The sequence below is a fragment of the Balaenoptera acutorostrata genome, chromosome 14 (genome assembly GCF_949987535.1).
Source record: "Balaenoptera acutorostrata chromosome 14, mBalAcu1.1, whole genome shotgun sequence".
Taxonomy (NCBI): Eukaryota; Metazoa; Chordata; class Mammalia; order Artiodactyla; family Balaenopteridae; genus Balaenoptera; species Balaenoptera acutorostrata.
The window spans coordinates 45,132,424-45,152,997 of record NC_080077.1 but is presented as its reverse complement, the minus strand read 5'-3'; the positions used below and the strand labels follow the sequence as shown (position 1 = coordinate 45,152,997).

General features: G+C 41.2%; 1 protein-coding gene across 3 annotated transcripts in view; it reads left to right on the top strand.

Annotated features, from left to right (window-relative positions):
• The first annotated feature begins 5,401 nt into the window (after positions 1 to 5,401).
• Positions 5,402 to 20,574, top strand: part of DSE (dermatan sulfate epimerase) — a 71,056-nt gene continuing 55,883 nt past the window's right edge. The window contains exon 1 of one of the 3 annotated variants that reach the window (XM_007190737.3): positions 5,402 to 5,559. The gene's annotated coding sequence lies outside the window, so the exon portion shown is untranslated. Of the gene's footprint in view, positions 5,560 to 6,633; positions 6,786 to 20,574 lie in introns of those variants that run through there. The other 2 variants (XM_057527838.1, XM_057527836.1) reach the window with 2 other exon arrangements.

The window sequence follows — 20,574 nt, the reverse complement described above, 5'->3', positions numbered from 1 at the left end:
GCCTCTAAGGAATGATGTTTTTCTGTTAGACTGTACTTGGGCTTTTAAATTTTGTTTCCATTTGTCCACAAAGAGTAAAAATGGCCACTCAAAAATTGCACCATTTTAAAAAGTCATAAAAATTAAAACACAGAAGAAGAAACAGTCTGTATTATTTGGAATTAGGTTAGAAAAAGATATTGAAAAATGCCATTGGATCACATACTTAGGTTTAATATCAGCAAACTGTCAATTATTCCTTATCTAAAAGATACTATAAATGCAAAGCAGACAAGATTTTCATTGCCTGATACAGTTAATCTCACCAGTAGAAGAAAAAGCCTGAACAGCCTGGCTGTTGGAATTCATTATTTATAATACTTGGGCAGCAGAAATATGAAATGAAACCTTATAATCTGAAAGCAACTTCACTAGTTCAGCCATTACTGAAATCAAGTAATACCTCCCCAAACTGCATATCCAACAAAAGTATTTAGAAATAAATATATTAGTGAACTGATATAAATGAAAATCGATCTTCACAATATTTTATATCGTTATTAAACCAGTACAAGGGTGGCAAATAAACCTATCGTCTAAATCTAATGCTTCATTTGATTCAAGTGCCCATTGAGTAATACTCCTGTAGACCAGTGGTTCCTAAGCTTTCTATACATTGGAATCACAGGGCTTTAAACACCCTGTTATTATGCTTTGATTGGTACAGGCTACAGCCTGGGCATCAGAAGTTCTAAAAGCCTCCCAGGTTGTTCTAAAGTACAGCAAAGTTTGGGAACCACTGCTATGGAGTATTGATTCTAACTTTGGCTACCTACTGGAACCATCTGGCATCTTAAAAAGAATATGGGATGTCTGGACTTCATCCTAGAAAGAATTAAATAAGAATTTCTGAGAGTAAGCCTGAGCATTGGCGTGTTTTAGGTACTCCCCCAGGTGACGCTAATATGCTGCCTTAGGGTTAGAGTTACTACTACAGAATACTGACTGAATAACTCCTGATGGCCTCCCGAATACATGAGCATAAAGTCTCATAAGGTTTGGCTTCCAAACTAGTGCAAACCTGGCATGAACTCAACTACTTTCAGCAGGGCTGTGAGTGGGGTGCATGAAGAGAGAAGTTGGGCTATTTCTTGAAATAACAGACCATAACAACACACGGACATTTGGCAATCAGATTCCTGGGCCATGAACCTGTCCTCAGAAACTTCTTAACACAATTCTTCCCTAGTTGTACTTTTCTGGAAAAAGCCAGAGTTTGGTAAAAAGAGGAGAATTAAGTACTACCCAAGCACCTGAATCACCCAATTAAAAACACCTCAATAAATATTTGTTTTCTAAATTCCTCAGCGATGTCCACATTTCTTTACAATTCTCAAAAGCCATGTTTAAGAAAAATACTAAATGCTTACAATTTTGAGCCATTCCATAACTCTGAGTAAAGAACAAACTTCTAATTTTATCCATTCATGTGGCAAAAATTAATAATCATTTTTGTAATTTCAGAGAATAGTGCTATAGTTTGGTAGGTGTAAGGGACACCTTGGGTAGTTGTATGGTTAGGCCATTCCAGGTGGCTATTCTCTGGTTCCCTGTACATCTCCTGCTGGACCAGCCCCTGCTTCTCTCATACAACTCTCCGACCTCCTAATTATAGGGCTTAATTAGTCCCTGTAACTGATGAGCCCCCCTTGATGTCAATTCCACCTATAAATAGTAGCCTCCTCCCTTGAGTAGAGAAGATTGTTGTCTGCTGTAGGCAGTGGGGTGTCCCTCCAGGACATTTTGCTTAAGATCCCCTGTCCGATAAACCATAGATGTCTCTGTCACTGTTTCCAAGCTCTTTCTTTGGTCTCCAGGCTGGGCAACTACAAGGCTTGCAGGCCTGCAGGGTGCAGCCCAACAGTAGTTGAAGGTAAGTCAGGGGATATGTAAAAATCATCAATTTCAAAAGTCAATGGAGGGCTTCCCTGGTGGCGCAGTGGTTGAGAATCTGCCTGCCAATGCAGGGGACACGGGTTCGAGCCCTGGTCTGGGAAGATCCCACATGCCGCGGAGCAACTGGGCCCGTGAGTCACAATTACTGAGCCTGCGCGTCTGAAGCCTGTGCTCCGCAACAAGAGAGACTGCGATAATGAGAGGCCCGCGCACCGCGATGAAGAGTGGCCCCCACTTGCCGAAACTAGAGAAAGCCCTCGCACAGAAACGAAGACCCAACACAGCCATAAATAAATAAATAAAATAAATTTAAAAAAAAATTCAAATCTTTAAAAAAAAAAAGTCAATGGAGCATGAATGGAGGATAACTTTCATCTGAGACCAGGACACTCATACTGTAAGTGGGGCTTTAGATATGAAAAGTTAGTATGGGCCAAGTGGTTTAGTGGAAAGAGCCTGGATTTGATAACAGAAAACTTAATCATATGTGGTCTGAGCCATTACATCTTGGGAAATTCGCTTCAACTTCCTGAGCCTCTGTTTCCTCATCAGTCAAATGAACATAGTAATACTGACATCAGTGCCTGTGAGGATAAAGTGAGACACAGATGGAAGTGCCTGGCACACTTAATGATCTGTTAAAAGATTGTGAGGCCAGGAAATATGTATCTGAAGAATTATATGTAAACGCCTCAAATTGTGACTGAGGGTGGAGGGTTGCAACTCAATTATGATTAAGAATGTAGGTAAATGTTTCCTTTTGTATTAATAAGTTCAGGAAGCTTGAATCATCTGGAGATGAAGCAGTAGCACCAGAACAGTCTAGGCAGTGGCAAGGAGCAGGTCAGAAATGGAAGAGTCAGGGAGGTGACAGGCCTGAGAAAGGAAGGTTGGAGAAGTTGGTGGTGGATGTCTGGCCAGGGCTGAATGCCCGGAGATGGAAGGGGAAGCTGAAGGATATTACCACTGAGGAAGTTAGTACAAGTATAGGGCAATAGGGTTTGAGCAAACCAAAATGATCACACCTCTTTGGTGACTCAAGGATGTATCTTTTAGACGTAGGGTAAGGTGGTTTTATGAATAGACTAATTTGGTCTGAGGGGGAATAAAAAGGCATTGAAGGATTCAATGATTCAATTCAAGGATTGAAGCAGGTATACAGTCATGGACCAGCTGGCTGGTTAGTAAAACCTACAGGGCAAATTTGAGTTTAATGACTTAAACAAGAGAACAGAGACCATATACTCCTAACAGCCCTGTAAGATTGGGGTTCATTAGGCTAGAGCCAAAAATAAACTAAGGACAACAACAACAAAAATACATTTTGTAAGATCATAGAAGGGATATCCCTACTTAAGGTAAATGGATGATAAACCAGAACTAACTCCCTTTTTTCTTCCCTATCATGGAAAAAATAACCCTTCAACTTGAAAGAGTAAAATGTACTTTGCAATAGTTAATTGAAGACTGAGATAGTTGAAGAACTTGTAAGAAAACCTAGCTCTCTAAAGCTTAACTTCTCTTGCCTAGAAAAATTAAATCTCAGCAAGGGGAGTTTACAAATAAGGACTTTCATCTAGAATCAGCATCAGAGGTGAACACTAAAAGACTGGGGATGAACAAATGGAGTTCCAGTTTTCAAAAAAAGAAGCAGCTTGATTCCTGAAACCAAGACAAGGAGCTTGTCACAGATCCCGAGCAAAATGAATAAACCTATGATTAAGGTAATATCTGGGCACTTAGAAAAGGAAGAAATTCAGAAGTTAACAAGAATTCACAAGTAGTCATTTCCTTTTTTGGACTATGTTGTAACACCATATAGCAAGGACATCTAATAGACAAAGCACATCTGCTGTTTGGGGCTGTATCTGGGGGAAGAGGTCACTTTTCCCTAATCCTTCAGCCTGGGAAATGATGGTGTACTTTCTTTTAATTTCTACAAAGATGTCATGTACCCATGTGCATTAGCTGCTCTGGGACAAGGGAAGAAAATATGATTAAGTAACATGAGGTTCCTCAACTGATGAGAATATTCATCAACAGCATGCTAATTCAGTGTCAGCAGCGGAAGGCATCTGAGAATGAGAACTTGAATGTTGACATGGCATACAGACTGAAGTTGCAGAACACGTGAAGCTGGGACGTAGAATTACTCAATTACATCAGTGATACATAACATGTCAATAAGCTAAAAGAAGAGGCCTAACTTAACATGTGATTCTATTAAATTTTATTGTGCTAAGTGTTGAACAAACTATAATGCGTGTGGCTTGGGAAGAAGTGTTTTGGAGTGGGTGTGAAAAAGATGTTACTACTTCAGAGTTTTAGTAGATTGTAACATAGGAGTCAATAGGGTAATATTGCTGCCATAATAGTTCCTAGGATTTACTTGGGGGAAATACAGTAATTAGAACAAAGCCGTTAAACATCTGTGTTATTTGAACAAAACCTTGAACTCAATTTTGGGGATCAGATTTTGAGAGGAACAATGGCAAAGTAAACCACCTTCCAAGGGCTTTCAGAAAAGATGAGGAAAAGCTGATGGAGTTGGTAGGTATCCAGACAAATTGAAGCACTCTCCTGTGGAAATAATGCTAAATGCATCCTAGAAGACCCCAGAGGGCAGGATTGCAGATCTTTGAGTCCTGCTATTTGGGGGCCATTTGCAAGAGGTGGATGTTATTCAGAAGCAGATTTCCAGGTCAATTTACAGCAAAACTGGGGGCAAAGGGGAATAAAAGACAGTGGGTACTGTCTCCTTTGAAGATTTCTTAATCCTGGTTGCACATTCTGATCACCTGGGAAGAGATTTTAAAATGCTGATGCTTACATGTTAGCCCTAGAGATTCTGATTTATTGGTCTGGTGTGGGGTCCCCATTAAAAAGTATTTTATCAAAGCTCCCCTGCTGATTTAATGTTCTAGGTTGGAGAACCACTGAGTTAGATGACTACTTATCTAGAGGTTAAGTAAATCAAACCAGATGCTTTTACTAAGGTCTCTTCCAAATTTGGGAAGGTAAGTGTAAATGAACACTTACGGGTTACATACTACAGCTAGACACTTTCACAATGAATCTTCTCTAATAATTGAATTAATATATGTAAATCTCTTAGCACAGTATCTGGCATGTAGTAACCCAAATATTCGATATTTTTACTGTATCCTCTCTATAACTGTTCGATGGAGGTATTATATCTCTACATTACAGATGAGAAAACGGAGGCTCTGAGGTTAGTTTTCCAAGGACCCTCGTAGTAAATTGCAAAATGAGGATTTAAACCAGATTAAACTAGTTTTAAGTTCTAGAGCCCCTTATCTCCTCCACAGTCCACCTCTAAAACATCTGGAAGTTTATGCAAATTAGTGGTTTACTTGAGTGAACATTTAAAATATTTTAACAAAACCACTTCCTCTTGACCATTTTGTAAGGAATTTCTCTCCAAATGCAATTTCTGAAAAAAAGAAGCATAAAAGTCGACATCCACATTTCTTTCTAACGTGGCCTGAGGGAAACTACTCTGTAGGTCTTGAGATCCTCTGCGGACGGGAAAATGGTTGGAGGTGGCCCTTCAGAGCTCAAACAAAGCACGGGAGAATCAAGGGAGAAAAGCACTGCTCTCAGGTAAAACACCTCTAGTGCTAAAGAATGGATGAACATCTGTCACTTCTGTACCGCCCAGCTCTGGCAGGTTAATTACAAGCCAAGGCTGAGGAAGCCCTGCGGTGACGGCCCTGGTCTTATCCGCCACTTTCCTGAGGCCAGGTTGGATCAGGCTGTGTGCAATGGCTGCTTGAAGAGAAGGCAGGAAACTTCTCCAAAGGGGCTGTGGCTACTAAGGTTGCAAATCCTCCACCTGAAAAACTCAGACGGATGGGGGGGGGGGTGTCTCCCTCTCTCTCTCTTTCTCTCCCTCGTCCACCCAGGCCTAGGAGATAAGGTAAATTAAATTTCCTCTTGTGCGTTGTATATATCAAATGTTCTGTTCCTGACCCTTTACCTTTGATTAACATCCGTTCAGTTTGCAGGGTTCAGTGCTTTTGGCTTTACTGTGTTTTGTTAGTACGGTTAAGGCGAGGACTGCTTCTAAATAGGTGATTTCCACCCTGCTGTCTGAGAAGAGAGTAAAACCGAATTCGGGAGAAACGGAGGGGTAACAATTTTGGAAAAGGCGAGGGGAGTGGGTAACAGCCTCGGTAGTCAAGTTCTCAACGTTGGAGGAAAACGGTTCCCTCTCCCGGAGCTCTATGGAAGCATCAGCCCCTCCCCTCGGGCCTCCAAAAGTACCCTTCGCCTGGGGGCGATTCTAGAGTTGAACCCGAAGCGCGTGGGGTCATTAGAAACTAGAGCAAGTTGAAGCCAAAGAGGCCTGGCAGGGTAGGGGTGCGTGGAGTCGGGGCCCGAGCGGAGGGGAAGGCCGAGAGCCGCGAGTCCCGGGAGAGGAGGAGGAAGAGAAAGCGGCGCGGGCCGGAGGTCGGGGTCCGGCGGCGGGAAGGGGTCCCCGTTTCTCCCTCCCCGTCCTCGCCTCCCGGGGCGCTGGTGACGTTGCGGTTTCCTCCTCCCTGCAGCTGAGCCTCAGCGCCCGCCGCGTCCCGCCCTCCTCCCCTTTCGCCCACACCCCACCCGCCCGCGCCGGCCCGGCTCGTAGTAGCGCCGCCCGAGGCTGCAGCGGCGCATCCTGTGGCGCGGCGCCCACCCGCACCCATGGCGCGGCGGGCGCGCTGAGGGCTCGGCTCCGAGGGCGCCGGGGGCCCGGGCGCCCTGGAGTGAGGGGGGCCGGGAAGGGGTTCCGGAGCCTGGGCCCAAGCTGGGAGGCGACGCCCGAGAGGACGAAGCCGCGGCGGGGAGCGGTAAGCGGAGGGGCGCGCGAGTGGTGGGCAGGGGCGCGCGGCGGGCGCCGCTCTGGGCCCCGCGCGGCGCAACTTTCTTCCGGAGTTTCGGGCGGGTGGCCGGGCGCCGGCGGGAGGCAGGCGAAGAGCCACGTCCCCCGCCGGGCGCCGAGCGCCGAGCGCCGCGAGCTGCGCGCCCGAGCCCGGTTCTTCTGGGCTCCTGGAGGGCGCGCGAGGCGTGAAGCCGGAGCCGTGGGTTTCCCCGGCGGCGGGGCAGCTTTGAGTCCCTTCCCAGCCCTCGAGCGCCCAGCGCAGAGCCGGGCGCACCATAAGAACTCAGATCACTTTCGGTGCGTCGGGTCTGGCCGGCCCAACAGCGATTTCCTGGACGGCCGGGGGGCTCCAGCTTCCCTCTGCCCGGTAGCCTGGCACAGCTTCGCGCCCTCCCTTCCCTGCATCTCCCCGTTAATTGGGGTGGTAGTGGTCGTGGGTGCCGATCCTGGCGCTGGCAGCCCGCCTCTGCGATTGTGGAAGCCGGGTAGGCACGTCCCGAGCCTCCCCCAGACGCTGGATTCCAGAGCCGCCCGGCTCCGCCGACACTTGGAGAAATTGTTGGTAAACCTCACTCCCTGGCAGCCCCTGGTGGTAGGGTGGGGCTGGGGCGTACTTGACTCACAGGCTGGGAAGCTCTGTGAGCAATGCCACATGGGCTCAAGATCTGTTGCGGCTGGAATCTGAGCTAAGTTTGTGACCCGAGAACGTCCTCATTTTCATTGCTCATTTGAGGCATCAGCCTCTGCTTAGGCTGGCGGGCATTAGAGCTGAAACCGAATCCATTGCTTAAAAAAAAGTAGGTGAGCCTCATTTACCTGGAATTCCTTAGATCAGGAAATGCCACTTTTAATTTCTGGGAATCTCCGTGTTATAAAGTTTTTTAAAACATTTTTTCATTAGTCATGGTTTAGTTAATGTTACATTAAATTTGAGAAGGGGGGTTCTCATTGAGAAATAGTTTCAAAACAGTTTTTTTTTTCCAGTATTTTATTTTTCACATTATAGACTTAACCTTTCAGGAATTTCCTTTTCTTCAGTTTTTAAAAATTTCTCAATAAATGATAAACCGTATGAAATGAAATATTATGTGCAATATTTTATAGAATATTCTGACACTACTTCTAAAATGGGATCCCCAAATTGTTCGTAATGTGCATGGAAGAAATAAAATATAGGATTATCTGAGTATTTGTGTGTCGTGTACTACAAGGTCCCATACAGATACATGTCCTTTTATGAAGTGTGTAGGTAAGATGTGTTCTAGTAAAAATGGAGAAGAGAAAATATTGAATTTGATGCCTCCATCATCTAGTGACCCCTCTGTGTGGGTTCAGCAATAAGTGCAAGACAGTGCTGGTTACTTAGGAGACTTAACAGAGGGATATAAGAAACTGCCCTGGCTCTCCCCAAGCTCTTAAGGTAGAAAGGGAGAAACCATAAATAAGCAGCACCTGAGAGTTTGGGCTTGAGAAACATCATTTTTCATTAATTGGTATATGATGTCAGTATCAGTGTTGTCTAGTTTTCGTTAAGTACAGTGGCCTACATAGTACATTTTTACATTCAGGTTAAAAAGTATCGATAGTACAGTTACCAAGTAAAACGGAATTCTCAAAAAAAAGAAATGTGGATAAAGAGGGAAATTTGCCACAGAATACGGTTTAGGCCTTTGTCACTGAGGGGATTATTAGCACCTTCCTGGTCCTGCTGGGTAGAAGCTGTTTAAAGTTCCTCCATCTGAGGTTAGGGGCCTGGTTATGGAAAGACACTGGGTAAGAAGTTAGCTAGGTTTGCCACATGAGGTCAGGACCATCATAATACCTAACATTTGTGTGTGCATCTACTTTAGTGTTTATAAAATTAGTCCACAAATTAGCTAATTACAGGTTTTCAATGATATTTGTTTTCCGGTCCAATATCCCACAGTGCAGCCTTGATCTGGTGGTCATCCAGGAGCGAGAGTTCTTAACTTCACAGATGTTGCCCTGCCCTTCCCAATACCTCATTATAAAGATTTTTTTTTAATCTCTGAAAAAGTGTTTTAAGATCATAGATGAAAATGCATTCTGCAATTAAACAAAAAAATATTTGGTTATACATTTCTTGATATTATTTGTAGCAGAATATTTTGGTATTTATTTCTACTTGCCTTGGATTACAGTAAGGCATGAAAGAAATTACATGTTCTTGAAAGAAATTACATGATATCTGCTCTATTATGATTTCAACAAATGAATGGACAGGAATAAAGAAAGATACATTTAAATTTGGGTTTTAATATATCAGTAACCTTTGTGTTCCAAAGGGGTAAAGAAACTACTAAAGGACTAGTATTTTGTATTTGCAGCATGTATTAAATATTACTTGTCATTAGCATGTTTGAGTCCTAGATATAACACATTTTCTTATCCTTTTTTCACCCTCCTCCATTTAAAAAAAAAAAAAAAAAGAAATACTGTTATTGTCCTGGGATATGTTTGTGGCAGGCCTTTGAGGAGATCAAGAATGTCTGGTTGAGGGAACTCCATCATTATAGTGGATACTTTTATTCCATTTACTGAGAGGGGCTGGATCTTTACTATTACGAAGGAGTGGGTAAGGCAGAGATTCCATGTCCAGCAACCCTTCTGAAATAATGGGTCCAAGCGGAGGGCAGGACAGTTCTTATTACTATATTATAAAATGCCTTAGGGTTTGCTCATCTTGGAATTACATTATCTTCACCTACAGTGATTTGTAGAATAAAACTCTTTGGTGGTCACCAAATTACCAGTAGGTGTTTAGATGACACAATGTAATCCTCTAAACCTGAGTCAGTGCCCAACATGGGAATTAGGCAAGCGTATAAGCCCAGAGTACCAAAAAGAAATTATTTTCCAGTAAAATTCATATGATTAATTAAGGGCAGAATGGAAATAGAGATTAAAGTCCTAGATTCCAGAGGCACTGATCCATGCTTCTATTTGGTGATAGCAATAATTAGAAATGGATGAATTTCAAAAAGTCTTGCCAACTCTAATGCCCAACTCTAATAGGAAATTATGTTTTAAAAATTAAACTTTGCAAAAAAAAAAAAAAAAGGTTGTGATGAACCTAGGGGCAGGACAGGAATAAAGACGCAGAGGTACAGAATGGACTTGAGGACACGGGGAGGGGGAAGGGTAAGCTGGGATAAAATGAAAGAGAAGCATTGACACCTATACACTACCAAATGTAAAATAGATAGCTAGTGGGAAGCAGCTGCATGGGACAGGGAGATCAGCTTGGTGCTTTGTGACCACCTAGAGGGGTGGGATAGGGAGGGTGGGAGGGAGACGCAAGAGGGAGGGGATATGGGGATATATGTATACATATAGCTGATTCACTTTGGTATACAGCAGAAACTAACACAACATTGTAAAGCAATTATACTCCAAGAAAGATGTTAAAAATCAAACTTTGCATTAAGTGGATAATACTTTTAATTGAAGCAATTTTTCTTTAAAGAAAATCTTTTTATATATGTTAGTTAATAAATGTAGTCCCAAGTTCTGACCCATCTAACTTTATTGTTTCACAACTTCTAGTTGCATATGGAAGAGTGGTTTGGTTAGGGGATGGTGGAGAGATATTGCAGGGAAGAATCATACTGGAAAGAAAATTAGAAAGTATTGTGGACGTGATTAAGAGGAGACACTAGCGTTAATAAACTCTTACTTATGAATTCACATACATTTAGACAATTGAAGGAAGAGTCCTTGACAGATCATACAGCTACATGAATGCTTGCATTTTAAAACTGCCTAGTAATTTAATATTTTTTCAAATAATTCTAATCTGATATTTTAGCCTAGTGGAAATGGAGAGTGATGTAGAGCAGGTGTCTTATCCTCATTTTAGGCGTGTAGAAATGGAAATACCGTGAAAGTAAGAGACTTGTCCCTCATTTTTTTTTTATTTATTTATTTTATTTTTGGCTGCATTGGGTCTTCCCTATTGCGCGCGGGCTCTCTCTAGTCGTGGCGAGCAGGGGCAGCTCTGTTGCAGTGCGCAGGCTTCTCATTGCAGTGGCTTCTCTTTGTTGCGGAGCACGGACTCTAGGCGTGCGGGCTTCAGTAGCTGCGGCATGCGGGCTCTAGAGCGCAGGCTCAGTAGTTGTGGCTCACGGGCTTAGTTGCTCCGCGGCACGTGGGATCTTCCTGGACCAGGGCTCGAACCCGTGTCCCCTGCTTTGGCAGACAGATTCTCAACCATTGCGCCACCAAGGAAGACCTATTGTCTCTCATTTGCAAGTAATTAGTGGTCTACCTTAAACATGAGATTAACCTAAATGGCATATGTAATTCTATTTTTCTCCTTTATGACTCCACATTCATGTTGTTAAAGACTCTTACATTTCATTTTCCTACAGATCTAATTTATTATCCCGCTTACTACTCATTACTGTCCCTGAACTGTCAGCTCCCTGGAATGCTTATGTGCTTCCCAGGCTTCTGTAAACTGGCTATTTACAGACCCTCTTCCCACAGCTCTCTCCTCTCACTCTGCCTATCTCTTCTCATCCTCGTCAGGATTCCACCCTGGGGCTCCTTCTAATTCCCACAAAACCCTAGGCTCATTGCTCAGCTCTCAATAGCTGGCTTCACGTTTTTGGGTGCTTTACCAATTGTGTTGCTTCCTTCTACTTGTCTCAGCAAGCTCCAGCCTGCTGAGGGTGTGGATTTCAGATCCTCTGTCAGATGCCCAGAAGGGTATAAACCTGCAGGAGGTAGAATATTCAGAGAGTCTGTTGAATATCACAGAAAATAAAAGGGAATGATTTTACTTTGGGAAGAGAAGAAAAGATTGTTGAGGCCATCTGTTTATTTCTTGAATGGAGTTCAGTCCTTAATTCCGAATAACACTATGAATTTTGATGTGCTTTAAGATTACCGCTGAATTTCCTTCTATTTGTTTCGACTCCCTTGGGGTGTTCCATAAACATGATCTTGGTTAAGTGTTGTCATCAAATGTTAGTAGGTAATTTCTGAAAGAACAGAATTTGCCTCTTTTGTAATATGTAGAAGCTATAAACATCCTGATAATAAGCATGATTTGTTTTGGCATTTTATATGTGAGAATAGTTATAACCATTAGGTAAGTGTAGTCCTGTTTTTAAAAATATAGCAAAAGACATGTATGCAGTTAACTCTCAATTACACATATGTGACGTATCCATTGTAGGTGGCCATCTGCTTTGTCCTAGACAGAGTCAGAGAGAGTTTGCAGCTGAGGGTATATATGTGTCTGCATGCCAGAAACATTTTTTGGTATTATTTATGGAATTAATAGTGCCTCTCTTCTCCCCAGTTAATGTGGAAAACAGTAGGATAATCATAGTAAAATTCCTTGTGTGTGTTTAAATTCGTGTACATGATCTTTCAGTAGAAATTGAGTAGGTCCACACTCATTTAAAAAGCTGTCATTTAAATCTTTCCATTTGAAATATTCATTGCATACACAGATGCCATAGGGTTGTGAATTTGTTGATTAAATAAAGGATTTTATGTTTTTCTCATGTGTAACAAACTTAGCTACTAAGCAATAGGCATTTAATGTGTGCAGATGTTATACCACAACAAAGTTGAGTCAGCATTTCATACTCTTAAAAGGAATTTGTAAAGGAAATGGGTTCACCAAGCTTGTGGGTCTGTAATATTTTTATTGATGAAGTACACAGGCAGTATACTGGCTTTACTGTGGGGGTCTAATTGCTATTGCAAGAAAAATGGGGATATTTGTTAGCAATTCCTGAAGTGGGAGATAACAACCTTAGGTTGGTTATATAAATCTTAGTGTAAAATGTAGTAATCTGTAGATTATGTTGTGAATCTGGTAGAGATTACTCATGTAAAGAAATAACAGACTACAAATTGACACTTTCATTTAGAGTAGTCCTTTACATTGAAGTATTGGAAGGGTTATTGCATTTCTGAAGTTAGCTTACATCCAGAAAGTTGCGTCAGTGACAAGAAACTCAAGAATTGCATGATAAAAATCATCAAGTAGTTTAAAAATGTTTCACGCCAAGGTGCACTCAACACCCTGACACCAGGTAGAGCAGTAGTAAAGGTGGCCTGGCTGCAGGATCGCACCACTTACCTTCTTTACAGTTGTGACTGTCAGCTTTTCTTCTTGACACAGTGCTGTTTTTGTTTTTTGGCTATATCTGAGGACAGACTATAAGTAATGGATTTCTGGAATTCCACAAATTCTGGTTAAGAGCTCTTCTTGGGGCCTTGGCAGTTGAATGATAATCATCCTAGGAGGTATGGATGGGGCCAGGCTCACCAGCCCCGTGGATAATCGGGCAGGGGCCAGCTGGACTTAGGAATCACCTGCAGTGTTTACACTGCTCCCATGGGGGGAATGGGCCTGGCAGGAAGGAAAAAGGAGCCTGAAAGGGAATGTTGAACAGCTGTTTTCCATCTTCCCTGAAGAAAAGAAGAGGAAATCGCTGTAGTGCAGGCATCAAGAGGGATTTATGCTAAATACAGGGAAGTTTTTCTGAATGTTTTAACCTTTAGAATGGATTTATGAAGGAGGCCTTTGAGTTCTTCTCTGTTTAGAGAGGTTTAAGTGAGGTTGTCCAGAAGGGATGTTAGCATTTATCTTCTGGGGTTCTAATTTTATGACCTCTGCTCATCTGGATTTGAAAATCTTAGAAGTTAAAAATGACTTAATTACATGAATGTAGAAGAAATGGTCAGTTTCAGTGTTTGAAATGCAAGTTGTCTTTATAGTTTCTACTTAGCATTTTTATTTATTAGAGCAAAGTATTTGCTAACTGGTTAAATATTGATTCTATATAAGATTGCTTCAACCTTTCATACAGGTACACATTACAGTGTCTGAAAACTCCTCTCCTCTATGCTTAATCTGTTTTCTCCCCAAACAGGTCACTTTTCTCCACATTTCTTTTTTATTTTAGAAAATCTTTAAAAAGGTCTTGGCATCAGACTATGATGTTCCATTTGGACTTTCGGTGATATCTTTTACTTTTCTCTACCCCATTTTTTTCTAGTAGAACTAGACTGGCAACAGTGGTCACCTGAATGTATGGGGCATTCATTAGCCATGTGGTCAAAACATAGAGGTTGCCCATGTCAGAGAGAGTCTGGAAACTTCTCTCATATTCCAAACTTCTTATAGCAGTATTTTGGTTAAAAATAATAATAGCATTTATAGAAACAATGTGAACTTTGCTTCATTTTTGTTCAGGAAGATAGACTCTCTAGTAGAATTTTTTTTTCCCCTTCCAGTTTTATTGAGATATAATTGACATACAGCACTGTATAAAAGTTAAAGGTGTACAGCATAATGATTTGACTTACATCATGAAATAAGTTTAGTGAACATCCAGAATCTCATATAGATACAAAATTAAAGAAACAGAAAAATTTTTTTCTATAGTGAGCCAGTTTTTCTACAGTGAAGTAGGAGTTTACAGAAGAGGAAGGGGAGGAGGCCAGAATGATCCTTGCGGTAATGGATTAGAGCTGGAGACATAAGTGTGAACTCATGTTTAGCTTAATATCAGTACAGATGGTTAAATTTAGAATTGTTTATAGATACATGTATTATATATACATGGTTTAGTATACACGCATGTATTTCCTCACTCTGTCAGCTGCAAAGGACAAACAGCAATGATACCCTGGTGGTAATGAGCACACCTAGCGCTCAGTTCTTGGTTTTTAAAATCATTCTTCACAAAAGTAACCAAGGCTCTTTAGAGAAATGGCTGATTGTAGGACTGGGCAGGAAATATACAAGGTGATTCTGGAGCATCTTGCAGTGGCAGAAAATAAGGAAATGTTAAAAAAACCCCAAACCAAATTATATTCAAATTTTCTTATCTTTTACCTAATATCCCATTTCTGTTCCAGGATCTCACCCAGGACACCTTACAAAGTCATGTCTTCTCAGGCTCCTTTTTTCTTTGAAAGTTTCTCAGACTTTCCTTGTGTTTGAAGACCTTGACAATTTTAAGGACTGGTCAGGCATTTTTATAACGTCTCTCGAGTGGGATTTGTCTAGTATTTTTCTCATTATAATACTGGGGTTTTAGGTTTGGGGGAGGAAGAACATAAAAGTAAAGTGCCATTTTCATCACATCATATCAAGGGTACAGATCATAAATATGACTTATCATGGCTGATGTTGACCTTGATCACCCGGCTGAAATAGCGTTTGTCAGGTTTCTCACTGTAAAGTTATTCTTTTCCCCCTTGTCCATTTTGGGAGGAAGTCACTATGCACAGTCCACACTTAAGGAGGGGGAGGTCACGCTCCACTTCTGAAAGGGCAGGGTATCTACACCGAACATTTGGAATTCCTACGCACAAAAGATTTGTCTTTTCTCCCTCATGTATTTATTTATTCAATCATTTTTATATCAGTATGGACTCATGGATATTGTTTTTATACTTTGGGTTGTAATCCAGAACTATTTTATTATTTATTTTGTTGCTCAAATTGTTTCAGCTTTGGACGTTGGGTACTCTTTCAGTTGGCTCCTTTGTCCCTTTGACATACTGCGATCTAGTAGAATTAATTTGTGGTTTCAGACCAGTTGTGTTTTTTCTCAGTAATAAAATTAGGCAGGACTTAAGATGTAATCATCTTAAAAGCAGGCTCATATCGATGCCGCAAAATGTATTGGAAAATGCACACTTAGCCAATATTGGGTCAGTGGGTTTGGGGGATGCCAAGAAGTGGAGCCCAACAATGTCAGTGTCTTTGGCAACTGGAATTAAATGTTTCTACTTAGTTTCACAGCCCATAGTTTTAAAGCAATTTTGAAATGTTTTTCACAATTACCTTTCTCAAAGGAAACTGGTTCTTGGAATCACTGAAAAGCCTGCAGAGTTAACTTCGGTAAAAGTGTCTTTTGGTGTCTCCCTTAGTTGTGAGGTTAATTTCTTTTCTTCCTCTGTCTTTAAGGTAAGTCTTTTACAAGTAAGAGCCTGTTGGTTCTAATGAGAACCCAGGAAGAGTAGAGAGCAAGATAAGAATCGATCTGTTATTTTTATGCAGTAGTTCAATTTATCCTTTCTTAAACTCTAGTGTGAAATTTTAAGATCCACCTTTTTTTCTAAGGAAACCAGTATTGTTCAGATTAGATTCATCTTGTTTACCACATGCTCTGCTAGATTTTCACCATTACAGTTTTTAGATTTCCTGTGACTTGCATAGAGTTATTCTGTATAAAATTCAAATTAACAAATGGTATTTGAGTATCTGCTGTGGGAACTTTAAAAATTCCGTTTCAACTCTACTTGTGAAATTTAATCTGGCAAGTTTTAGGATAAGTTGGACCACTTTCAGTATCTCTTTCTTGGGGAAGAAATGTGTTGGCAGTATTTATACTACTAAATTGCCATAAAATGATAAATTCTGTGCCTAAAGAAGTTGAGTGGAGCTAGAAGTATTAGGGTGGTTATGTAACAAACGCTTCTTTGTGTGTTTACATCCTTTTTTCTTGTTGGTGAAGCCACTGAAGTTTGGTTCAGTGATTGCAAGTTATAGAAAAGATAAATCTGTGTTACCAGAAATGAATACTTTGATATATAACTTTTTTCAATGTACTTTTGAACCTGGAAAGTCAGATGAAAGAACGTTCTACTTTAGCAATAGAAATACTGAAAGGATTTAGTCATTCAGCAAGTACTTGCCAGGTACTTCTGTGTTTGAGGGGACGTCTGGGTGGAGGCAAAGAGGGGCGGCATGCAAAAGAAATATGACATGGTTTCCAGCCTTCAGGAGCTATAAAATCTGGTTGGAGGATAACTGAATATGAAACTTTATGAGAACAATTAAGTGTTGAACAGAGACAAATGCATGCAGCAGGATTGCAGGAAGGAAGATGTCTGTGAGGCTTACGTGGGCAGAGAATACTCAGCTAGGAAGGGGAGAGTGAATTGGGCCTCAGAGGATTTTATGCCAAAAAGGGGAGGGGAGAAAGCGTTGCAAGCAGAGCCCGCCAGCTCAGCAAAGGCACAGGAAGAGGAGTGAGCAAAGGAATGGGGTGGCTGCCAGGTCAAGGAGAACTTCTTAGAAAAATCATGGAAATTCACTTGTCTCCTTTTATGACATTCTCTCTCCTTTCATCCTTACCTTCTTTGTATACTCTTTCATTCTTTTCCACAAATATTTTTGAAGGCCTGTGTTGCATGTAGTCATTGGTGCATGACACCATAGGGAAGACAAAGAAGAGTAAGACCCCTGCCTTCCACCAGCTTATACTTGAGCAGGTGAGATCTGCCTCAAATCCCTTTTAGAGCCAGAGAGGACTGAAACAATAAATGTGAGAAAAGAAGATAACAAGTACCTTCAAGTAACTCAGTATGCATATTGACTCCTTTTTAGGGCCCAATTCAGATACCATCTCCTCAGTGCATCCTTCCTTCTTCAACTCAGCCGCAAGTATTAACTTCTGTAAATTTAAGTAGTACTTTGTAATTCTCATGCAAACTTACTCCTTTTTCTTTCTTTGATTTTTTGGCTTGTGGGATATGAGTTCCCAGACCAGGGATTGAACCCACGCCCCCTGCGATGAAAACACGGAGCCCTAACCACTGGACCACCAAGGAATTCCCTTACTTCCTTTTTCTTTAGTCGTTTGTGTTAATATTTTCTTTCTTTTGCCATGTTATACGATGGCATAAGCACTTTCTTGGTTGACATCATCCCTGAATTCCCAAAGAGTATTGAGCAATGCATATATGGGGCCATAGGGGAGACCACTTATGGATGGAGTTGCTAGGGAAAGCCTCATAGATAGCACTGTGTTCTTTGAGAAAGGTATGCGGTTGAAGTGGAGCCCGTAGAGGGAACCCCCAGAGAGAGTAACAGAGGGAATCAAGGACAAAAATATGAGTTGTGTTCAAGCAAGGATGAACAGATAAGTGTGAAGGGAGAGTTTGTGTAGGGAGGAAATGAATGATAATGTTGAAAAGATGGGCCAGAACTAGACTGTGGGAGCTCTTGGAGGAGAAAATTGTTCATTTTGCTGTGTGTATAGAGGCTCTTGAGTAAGAAAGTGATATGATGATGGTGATTAATTTGGGAAGAACTTTTTGGTTTACAAAGATAGTTATATCATGGGTAATATTAGCAGACTGCCTAGGTTTATATCTTGGCTCCTTCACTTTCTGTGTGACCTTACTTATTATGTCTGTGCCTCAGTTTCCTCAGCTGTGAAAAGGGGATGATACTGGTATGTATATTATGGCACTGTGGTGAAGATTAAATGAGTTAACCCATATGAAGTACTTAGCATAGTTCCTAGGACTTGGTAAGCACTATATGTGTTTATTGTTTATAGCAGCCTTTGGTGTAGATATAATAAGAATTACGATCCCTACTTTAGAAATGAGAAAATTGTAGAGCTAGGACTATGTATAGTTTGTTAGGGCTGCTGTAACAAAGTGCCTCAAACTGGGTGGCTTACACAACAGAAATTTATTGTCTCACAGTTCTGGAGGCTAGAAGTCCAAAAGCAGCTTGTCAGCAGGATTGGTTCCTTCCATGAAGGAGAATCAGTTCCATGCCTCTCTCCCAGCTTCTGGTGGTTTCTGTCGATCTTTGGTATTTCTTGGCTTGTAGATGCTTCACCCTGATCTCTAGCTTTATCTTGACATGGCATTCTCCCTGTGTATGTGTTTCTGTCTCCAAATTTCCCCTTTTCATAAAGAAAACAGTCGGATTAGGAGCCCATCCTACTCCAGTAAGATTTCATCTTAACTTAATTATAATTATTATATCTTAATTATATCTGCAATGACCCTGTTTCCAAATAAGGTCACATTTTGGTGTATTGGGTATTATAACTCCAACATATGAATTTTTGCAGGACCCAGTTCAACCCATTACAGATTTCAAGTTACATCTTTTGAGCCTACCACAGTATGCCATGGTGTGTCAAAAGGATTGTAGGAAAGAGGAGGCATCTGTGGGTTTATATGAGAAATAATCAATGAGCTGTCCACGGCTCTTCTATCTCCTCTTTGTATGGACCTGCACTGTTCCCTGAACAGCCACAGCAATGGACATGTCGTGGTCGGCCTTGGGATATTGGTGTGCTCCCCGTGTCCTGAAAGGATCTTTTGTGTTTCTTCTTTCTTTTCAGCATGGACTTTCTGTGACTTCTTTCCATTTAGGATTAGAGATAAAGACATTAAGAGAAGTTTAGGGACATTATACTTGTACTGGATAATTTCAGTTTTCTCTGTAAATGTGGATGATATGTCACCGTCCCAAAGTATAGGTGATAAAGGAAGAACGGAATGCTTTTGGAAAGAGGCAAAAATCTAAAGTATCACAATAAAGATTTTACTGAGGAGTTAGCTGGAAATGAATAAGTGGGTAGATATGCATCTGAGTGATGTAAGATAGAAGTTGATGCCTCCCAGGTTTATAGTAGGGATCGAGGTAGAAAGGGCAAATATGATTGAGGTTCCCGAATCACTGAGGGAGTTAGAAATATCCCCAAACAATAAAAATGAGCTGTGAAGATTAAAAAGAGTACAGAGACAGATAGTGATTGCAAGTGATGAAAGTGCCAGGAGAGTCACCCCTGGCGAGTCACTGAGAGAAATAAGGTGGCCCCAGGAATGGAAGAGGCTAGCTCCCATCTTGCTTATGGCTTGGGGAGAATGGCATTAGGTCTCCATGGGAGAGCACAGCAGAGGATGTATCACTGAAAGAGTCAAAGTTACTTCACAAAATCTTTAATTTGGAAGCATCTTAAGTGATCTCTGCACCCTCCCTTGTCCCGTTTAACTCAGGAATCACCCGACAGGTGGTCATCTCATCACCATGTTCATTTAGGACAAGACATGAGAAGAAAGTCTAAGACATAAGATTAGTAGAAAAGGACTTTTCTCCAGCATGGATGAAGAGAACTCCATCAGGTTTGACCAAAAGAAATAGCTAGGTAAAATCTGGCCATGAGCAGAGATGGGGTGAAATAGGTAGGGTAGATATGAGAGGTATATTCCTAGATGAGGACATGCAAAGAATGGGGCTAACACTACCAGAGTAGGATGCTAAAGACAGAAAAAAAATATAGTTAATTCACCAATATGAGGATATAGACACCAAGTTAAACGTTCATGACCTTGAATGTACACACAGACACAAATATTAAATATCTGGCATTTCAGGCTCTGAATTGGGGCGTTTCTGGCAGGAGCATGTTTTTTGGCCTGTGGATCTGTGACCATCAGTTCAGAAATTATTGTCTTGTTCTGCACAGCATGCATGGTCTCCAGCAGTCTAGTAAAGCTTTTCCTTAAAAATTGTTTCTCGACTAGTAACATTTTATAGATAGGTATATAAAAGCTCATCATAAGAAGTTTTTAGCACAGGATAATAGGAATAGTGTAGGTGTGAAAGGAAGAATAATTCATTGGAAAGTATCCTTATTATTTTGACATCTCTACATAAAAGAAATGTTGGCAGTACAGAGGATTTTTTAAAAATTTCCAAATAATAGCACTAATAAAATGCTTAAACCAAACCGTTAAATAATGATGATAATCTTTGGGAATGTGGTTAAAAGTGGGGACATGAAGGGAATCACTTTAAATTTGAAAACAGAAGAACCTCAGTAAAAGTCTTAGCCCCGAAATAGTTATCCCACAGAAAGGGAGGCCTGGCCAGTCTGGGCTTGAGGAGAGAGGGGAGGGACGGGATGTCTAATCCTGTGCAAGAGGGGCTGAAAGTTTTGAGG